The sequence below is a fragment of the Vigna radiata genome, chromosome 1 (genome assembly GCF_000741045.1).
Source record: "Vigna radiata var. radiata cultivar VC1973A chromosome 1, Vradiata_ver6, whole genome shotgun sequence".
Classification (NCBI taxonomy): Eukaryota; Viridiplantae; Streptophyta; class Magnoliopsida; order Fabales; family Fabaceae; genus Vigna; species Vigna radiata.
The window spans coordinates 32,363,518-32,373,164 of record NC_028351.1 but is presented as its reverse complement, the minus strand read 5'-3'; positions in this window follow the sequence as shown (position 1 = coordinate 32,373,164).

Below are 9,647 nucleotides of genomic sequence, written 5' to 3'. Positions count from 1 at the left end.
TATCGTTCACGAATTCGTCATTAAAAACCCAAAATATTCGACCTTATACACAATTTTTATAATAGTGGAAAATTGTTCTAGTATTGAGTTTGGAAAAATATATTAATGCTACACTCAAGAAATATAAAAATGTGAATGCTAAGTCACGTTGAGATGATAACTCCACAAAACTCTCACAAATATAAAAGTCAATTGTCTATCAAAATTCACATGTATCATTATTATATTAGAGAATACATCTTTTTTATAGGATGAATTATACCACACCCTCTAAGTTCTATATTAATTCTCAATAAATACTATTTAATACCCACTAAATTCTATTTATCAAAACATAAATATAGTTCAATTCTTAACCTATTTAAACCATTTTTCAAAAAAAATACTTGAAAACAAACTTTATTTGAAAATTTGATGAGAAATAATTTTAAGTTTCAATCAAACTATTATATGAGATATGAAGAAATAAAGGTTAGAAAAAATGGAAGGAAACAAAGAAGAAATTTGTGAAAGACGAAAATAAGAGAGAAAAGAAAAAGTAGCACTAAATTCATCTACAAAATTAGAATTTGAGATTTTACTTGTGGACACTAAATTCACTTCCATTCATATTACACATTGTTACTTAGTTACTAATTTGAGTTGCGTCGGCTTGGATGGGAAAAAAATCTAACTTTTTTAAAATGTAAATTAAAGTGAACCAAATTAACTTAATATGCATATTAAATAGGTTCAAATCGAGTTTGAGATAGATTAATATATAATTTACCTACAACAATTTTTTATTATTATTTATTTATTTTTTCATAATCTTTTATTATAATTTTTTATAATTATTTGTTACTCTTAATTATGTAATTTGATTATTTAATAATTTTCAAAACTAAAATGTAGTTTAATAATATTTAAATATTTTAGATGCTTAATTAATTTATTTATCTAATTATATAAATTAAAACTTTAATTTTTAATTACTATATCTATAATAATATTTGGCTAAATAGGTAAATACTTTAATTATATTGTTATAAATAAATTAGTCAAATTAATTCATTTTACTTATACTACAATAAATATATAAAATAAGTTAGGAAAATAAAAACCTATTAATCCACAATGGATTTAGCTAGATTATAAAATTTTTAGCAAATAAAAATTTGAACTAACTCTTCTGAGCTACACCACTCACTTAACATCTCTACATTTTAATTTGTTATTTAATAATGTAATGAAAATATTTTGTTTAACAATTATAATTTATAAACTACAAGCTATTTTAACTAGTGTATAACTTGTTAAATTTTCTTTTATTATTATTCTGTATATTTTTATATAGTTTTTATTATTTTTAATTCTTTTACTTATTATAACGTATTTTAAATTTTATGGAGACAATTAATTAGTGTAGTGCTTTTAATATTTATGGGTTATATTTAAAAATTCTAATTAAAATTAAAACAATTAACATTATAAATTAAAGTAAAATATATATGAAAATCCAACATAATAAAATTTGTTAAAAAATTATTGTAACAGTAATTTGAATTATCAAATAAAAATATTTAACTTTTGAAAATCAATAAAACTAAATTTGATCAATACGTAGATAAAATGATTTTATTTAAAGAAAAAACAGCTATACGTTTTTGAAAAACAAATAAAAATACTAAATTTTTAATAAGTTTTAATTATTTAATAAAAAATAAAATTATAATTATATAAATATTTTATCTATAAAAAACATTTATAATAAAACTGTGGTGTAGTTATGTTTTTTCTCATGTTAGTTTTATTTATCTAGTAGTTTATCAACTAATTTTACCAAATATGCTTTCAAGTCAATAGATAACTTATCAATTTAAAACTTATAAACTATATATCTTATCTGTCATGACTAGATAATAAATTATAAATTAACTTATCGACTATTAATTTTTCCAAAAAACCCTCATATGCAATGTCACAAATATTATTGCTATTATTTTCAAGAATGGAATATTATAATAATTTTTTTTATTAAATGTCACTAAATATTTTAAATTTGATTGAAGAACAAAAATAACACTTATAATATGACACATAAGTTTTGTCCTAAATAAATGTATTATCGCACAATGACACCATTTGATGCAAGATAACTTCTAGAATTAGCTAGAAAGAATTAACTAGAATTATGACCAGAATTTACTTAAACAATAAGATTAACTTTTAGAATGAAAATGCTAATACTAAGAGATCAAGATAAATAATAAAATCAATTTCTCAAATCAAAATAATTAACCATCAACCTTGACTCTAAGTCTTAGAACAGGTACAACTACTACATCAAACCATTTTTCGTTTAGACTTTTCCGATTTTGGTATAAAAAATCTTATGCGAGTTTAATATAATGTAAACTCACTCTATTTCTTTATATGTGTGATACTTAGGGTTATAAGTATTTATTTCTTCCTTAATTTTCAACTAAAATTGAAATTTATTTATATAAGAAACTTTTATACATTTCAGTATTTCAGTCTTCATGTTTTAAAATTGAATGAATAAATTCTTTTAATTTAATTATTTTAAAATTTTTTACTTATGAATCATAAATTTCAATAAATATTAAATTAAAAAAAATATATTCAATCATTTTAAAATTTAAAAATAAAAATATATTAAAATATTAGATAAAAACAAATTTAATCCTTACTTATACTTATAATGGAATTACAGAGGTTTTATTCAATTATATGAAACTGACAAATTGAATATTTATAATATTAATTAGTCTTAAACTGTATTGTATATGATTGTGTTAATCGATATATATATATATATATATATATATATATATATATATATATATAAAGAAGTAACTAAGAAAAGGAAGAAGCGTGTTTTTGTGGAATGTGACTTAGTATCTCCCATTTGTTTTCTTTTGTTCTTATCTTGAGGCCGGTGAAGAAGGGAAGAACCAAAACCCTTTGTTTGCGTTGTCATATTCTCTTTATGAAGAGAAAACGAATTCACGAGTTGCTTTACCATGGATCCAATTCCTTTCTATATTTTGTATAAGTTAATATAAAAGAAAAATTGACATACTTAAATTTTTTATATTCATTTAATATTATTTTTATTTTTTATTTTTTTCTTAAAAATATAAAAATTTATATTTTTATGATATTTTACCTTTATATTTTATATCAAATAAATGTAAATGTAAATCTTGATACGATTATTCTAATACAAAAGTCATCTACGTTGTATCTTGTAATACATTACTCTAATCCCAATTCCCGGTTACTTAGTCTTTTTTTAAAAGGTTTAATAGTTTTTTTTTTCTGTCCTATATTTTGTCCCAATTATAAAATATAGTCTTTCAATCTTTTCTTCGTCTAAATTTAATATTTACTTTTTTGTTAAAAAAGTTAGTGTGATATCTTAAAATAAATCTGTATTGACACATTTTAGAAAATATATAACGTGACAATATAAATAATATACGACATTATAAATATTCAAAGTGGTCGTGTTATTTACATTGTAAAATCATATATTCTTTATAGGTTTACAATGTGATTCTTTAAATGGTGTTATTATCAATTTAATAGAAGAATTTTTTAATCTTTTTTAACAAAAATAAACTATATCTAAAACAAAATACGAAACCACATTAAATAATACAATCAAAATTGAGTAAGAAAAAGACTAACTTTTTTAAAAGTGTATATCACCTATATTTAAAATCAACATTTTCACTTTTTTTTCTCCCTTGAAACCACTTAATATAAACTTGAGAGACACGTTTAAAAAAACATAGTTGTCTAATTTATAAGACATTTTATTCCTTTTAACATAACTTTAGATTTACTTTTTTTATTTGTCAAAATCAAATATTATGAGTCATTTGTATTTTATAGATTTAATTAGTATTTAAGTTTTTATATGTATGGTAACATCTCATTTCAATAGTTTTAATACTATTATCATATGGAAGGATCACATATCCTATAAGAAAAAACAAGGTTTAATACCTATTTTGGTCCCTCCTTTGGGAGGGTTTGTTCAAAGTGGTCCTTCCTTTTTTCAAAAGTTCACTTAAGTCCTACCTTTTGCAAAAACTGTTCAAAGTGGTCCTTTTTGCTAACGACGTTAATTCTGCTAACGGCAGAGTTGCCAGCTGGCTATTATGTGTTAAAAAATATTATTATTTGTGACGTGGAAATGTAATAAAATTAGGGTTAAAATTAAAATTGAAATTTGGGTAATCTGGTAATTAGGCAAACTGGGATCTTCTTCTTGCTGAAGGTGGTCGCTCCAGTAAAGCGTCTCACACCAAATTCCTCCACGCGAGCCAAATCGGCCTCCACGGCAGCTCCCTGCGCCTCTGATTGTGCAACCATGGCCGACCCCAAATCGGATAACACAACCAGTTCGCACAGATCGCATTTTCTCCATCACGTTTCAAACCTGCAGAGAAGAGAAGCCCTAAATTCCCAAATCGCAAATCGGACAACCACTGTTGACAAAATCGGACAACCCTTCAGCAATTAATTTGGACAAGGAGCTTTTTACCACTTGTATGTCATTTTATACAGCAGTTTCTTTACAAACCAACTACAAAATCATGACCTTTACCACTGACAACTTAGTTTATTGACAATTACCAGTCACTCGATACCTCCACAATGGCCTAGACTGGCATCATACTTCACTATGTATTATTCCTTCTTTTTTTCCGTTTTCTACTCTGGAAATTTACCTCACAAACCCCAAATGCAGAGAAAAAAAAAAGGNGAAGAAAACTGAGAAAGAAGCAGAGTTTTCCAGNGGCAGACGAGAGCCCTTTGTTGTAAATGTCTCAGACTTTGTTCCATGCTTACTTGAACCATCTCAGCCAGCGATAGGAAGATCACTTGTGTTTGTTCTACCCATTATAATCGTGCAAAAGGATTTGGATCCACCACTAACAAATCAATGGAGTTCTTAAGAGAAGAAGATCCCCAAAATCAGTTTGCCTAATTACCCCAGATTACCCCAATTTCAATTTTAATTTTAATCCTAATTTTATTACATTTCCACGTCACAATTAATAATATTTTTTAACACATAATAGCCAGCTGGCAGCTCTGCCGTTAGCAGAATTAACGCCGTTAGCAAAAAGGACCACTTTGAACAGTTTTTGCAAAAGATAGGACTTAAGTGAACTTTTGAAAAAGGGAGGGACCACTTTGAACAAACCCTCCCAAAGGAGGGACCAAAATAGGTATTAAACCAAAAAACAATTAATTTAAAAGAGAGCATATAAAATATTATTACAAAATATTATTACAGTTATCCCAACATAATTATAACACCAAAACATATGCAACGATATCTTAATTCTAAGAGTTACTATACTAAAGTTAAAGGTTTAAAAGAGTTTTGTAAAAAAGATCAAATATACCATAAAACTACTCATACTATCCTACGCATATGTTGCATTGCCATCGAACACCTGTTTAACTAAAACATCTTCATCTATTCACACCACGCGATCATTCCAAAAAAAAAAATCACACAAACAAGCAAAGACAAAAGGGTAAACTAATTTCACCTAAGAAACATCCATAAATTGAGTTATGAATAAAACAATTAAAAAAATTAAATCAAAAAAATCCTAAGAATATAAACACTAACTCAAGACTTAACCATTAAGATACATGTATTGATGTCAAACTTTAGTAGTTTTGCACTTGTGTGTGTGGTAGGACAACTTGCTTACTCAAGCTTCCACACTGAAGGTTAGTCCTTCAAACATCTATGGCCAAGGAAAACCCACTAGACTATTGTTGAAAGGCTTTTGGTCGCACAAAAGTCAACAAACCTAATCCCCACTAATGTAATATAGGGCTGACTAGGGATCAATCCAAGGACTTGGTTCTTGTTAAGTTTAGAAATTGTAGAATTTAACCTAATTATCATTTTCTAAAACTAGGTGGGGAAAATAAAAAATTGAAATCTAAAGGAAGAAACTAAATGTGAATGCATGATTAAATGATGTATGAATAAAGGAAAATACTACCTACTGTTATGAGTCAGATGCAATGAAGAAAGAGTATGTAAATCTTAATAAGCAAAATCCTAAAGTTACACTACTATTCTGTTATAAAAAGAAGAAAGGAAAAAAAATATACTAATGAAGAAACTGAAACATGCCAATGATCCTAATTCTACTAATGAAAAGCTATAATGCAAAGCTTAAAAAATAAATCTCAAATGAAAACAACAATATTAACAAAAATAGAAACTGAAACTGAATTGAAACATGAAAGAAACCAAAATTGAATCATTAAAATGAATGCAATGCATGAAACATGTAAACAATGCAAAATACCTATATACATGGTCTAGAAAATAAAAGCTCAATGTACTGAATCTGGAACTTGATATAACAGAATAAATTGAAAGGAGACAAGGGATATTATCATGCAAACTAACCTAAGATCTACTCAACAGAGATACAAAAAATTCAAATGAAAACAAAACTAAGGACATTAGGTAAAAACAAATTCAAAGGCAAATGTGCATTAGAATGGACAATAGAATCTCAATTACTCTCAGAAAGACATTCTGAAAAGTCAAGCCCTCTTCGGGGTCTTTTTTAGTTCATAGAACTTAAAGTGGTAATTCTCATTCAATCCTCCAATTCTATGCACATCTAACTCAGAATTACAGCTTTAACCAGAGATATCAGAACCTATCTACAATACACAACCCAAATGAAAATATCCTATACTACGTTCAACAAGAACAAGCAAAACTCAATGAACATATCAAAGCAAAATGTAAATTCAGAAAAGTACATCAAATTGAACAAAATAGATGCGAGAAACATAAGAGATAAAAAATCAAACAATAACAGTGCTGGAAATTTAAAGGTGCAAAGAGAAACATAAATCGAAATGGAAATGGGAAAAAGCAACTTTTATTAAAATTGGAAATCAAAAGTACAAATACCAGAAATCTCAAAGAACTCAACGTCTGTCACCCATTGATCATCCCCAAGAATTCCAGTGAAGCAAAGAACGTATCTACCTCTAAGAAAGCAGTAAAACCTAAACTACAAACAGAGAATTGAAAACCCAAAACCTAGAGCCTAGAGCAAAGTCGAGAGCTAGAGTCAGAGCAATGTCTGTCACCCACCACTTGTGTTTTTCTTATTACAAAATTCCCCTTTTTATAGGGTAAGTCCAAAAACAGAAAAAGAAAAGAAAATGGGAAAGGGGAGGGAATCAGTTACAGCTTAGATGCTTCTCGAAGATCCTTCAACGAACTCTGAATCATTCTTCAACCGTCGACCGCTTCGTACTTCTCCGATCACGTTTCTGGGCCGATCATCTTTCTGGGCTGCCTTCCTATGGGCCGTGGACCTCTGATCAGCTTTTGAAATCAACCATGGAACCCGCTTCTGGTTCGCTGTTCTTCTCTTTGTTGGAACCCTAGCTCGTGAAGAATTGGGGGAAACTCAAATGATCCTATCTCTGCACAATGTGATGTAAACTNAGAGACCCACTTCAGCTTTTGCCTTCTACGCACCGTTTCACTAATTGTAACAAAAGGGCTTCAACTTTTCTTTATTCAATGGCCCAATTTTTTCTGCAGTGGTGGCCTAATATATTTTCTTTTTCAAATCTGACCGAGAACCCCCAAAAGCAAGTGTCTTCTGCCAGCTCCCTCAAAATGCGCACTATGATTCATTTGTGCAGCCCATTCTTCCAAATCAATGTCAGCTCAATTTAATTGCTTTAGGCATCACAATCCCATCTGTAAAATGAAAGAATCTAGCAGCAAAAAAAAAAATCCTATAATTCTAAAAAAAAACAAATTGTAACATTTAAAGAAAAGAGCAAAACACTTATTTATTTAAAAATACTATTTATTTAACTAAAAAGGAAAAAATAGCACTATTTCTATCAAAAACCTATTTTTATTCTAATTATACTAATCTACCTTAATTATAGAAAATTAAAAGCTAAACTATCCTAAAATAAGAGTATTAACATAGAAAAATAGGGAAATTTAGAGACTTAACAACTATGGACCTCCTATTACTTGTCATGACATACCTCACCCTTCTCTACTTGAAATTGGATGGTTATTGAAGTGTCATGATAACCCCCAATACAAAATCCTTACAAAAATACATACTATCAAAAGGTTTAAAGAATAATTTTGATGTATTATTTCAAAGAGTAGAGTACCATATATATACATACAAGGATCCTATAATTCTTCATGTATTAAAGGAGTGACATGTACATAAATCTTCACAAATTATAATATTATCTAAATTATAACTAACACAATATTTGATTGCCTAATATCCGTTAATAGAATATTTGACACATCTTAACACCCATACTCAAGTTGGTGCATGAATATCAAAAATTCCCAACTTGAATAAATATTCATTAAACAATCTTCTTGACATTGGTGAGAACATCAACCAACTGCAATTCTAATCTTACAAAAGGAAGTGAAATTATTCTAGCTTCAAGCTTCTCTTTGATGAAATGTCTATCAATCTCCACATGCTTTTTTCTATCATGTTGCACAGGATTGTGAGCAATTGCTATAGCCGAAGTATTGTCACAGTACAAACTCATAGCTTCATTTTGTTTAAAGCCCAAATCTGATAGCATATTTTTAATTCACAAAAGTTCATATACACCTAGTGCCATGCCTCCGAATTCTACTTCAACACTAGATCTTGCTACTACTATAGGTTGTTTTTTACTCCTCCAAGTTATAAGACTCCGTCCTACAAAAGTAAAGTATCCAGAGGTACATCTTCTATCATCTTTTGAACCTGCCCAATTTGCACCAGTGTACCCTTCTACATTTAAGTTTCCATGATTTGAGAACAAAATTCCTTTTCCAAGAGCGGACTTCAAATATCTCAAAATCCTTTCAACAACATCCATATGAAGCTTTTGTGGGTCATGCATAAATTGACTAACAACATTCACTGCATAGGTGATATCTAGATGTGTATGGCACAAATAAATTAATTGTCCTACTAGTCTTTGGTATCTTCCTTTGTCTATGCTTGCTGAATTTGAGCATTGAAAGAGTTTATGATTTTGTTCAATTGGTGTATCAACCAGTTTACTCCCAAGCAGCCTAGTTTCCGATTAAAAAAATCAATAATATATTTTCTTTGGCATAGAAAAATACCATGTTTTGATCTAACTTCTTCAATACCCAAAAAATATTTAAGGTTTCCAAGTTGTTTCATCTCAAATTCAGATGCAAGGTATTATTGTAAACTAGAAATCTCATCTTGGTCATTTCTTGTAACAATCATGTCATTTACATATATAATTAAAGCTGTAAATTTTCCTTTTCCTCTCTTAAAAAATAAGGTGTGATCAGAGTTACTTGCTCTATAGTGATAACAGTTGATTTAACGTGTTTGTGTGTGTATATTTTGAGAACAAATCAACTCTTTCATAGCTTTTACCTTGTTTTATCCTCACGTTTAGTGTGTTTTATAGTTTTCTTGTGTTTTATTTAGTATATGTTTTTTTTTACCTCTAATCTCTATGTTTGAGTGTGTGAAATAAATGAATAGGAAGTCATTCTAGTGGAGGAAAACAAGCAAAAACTCAAGGGAACATGT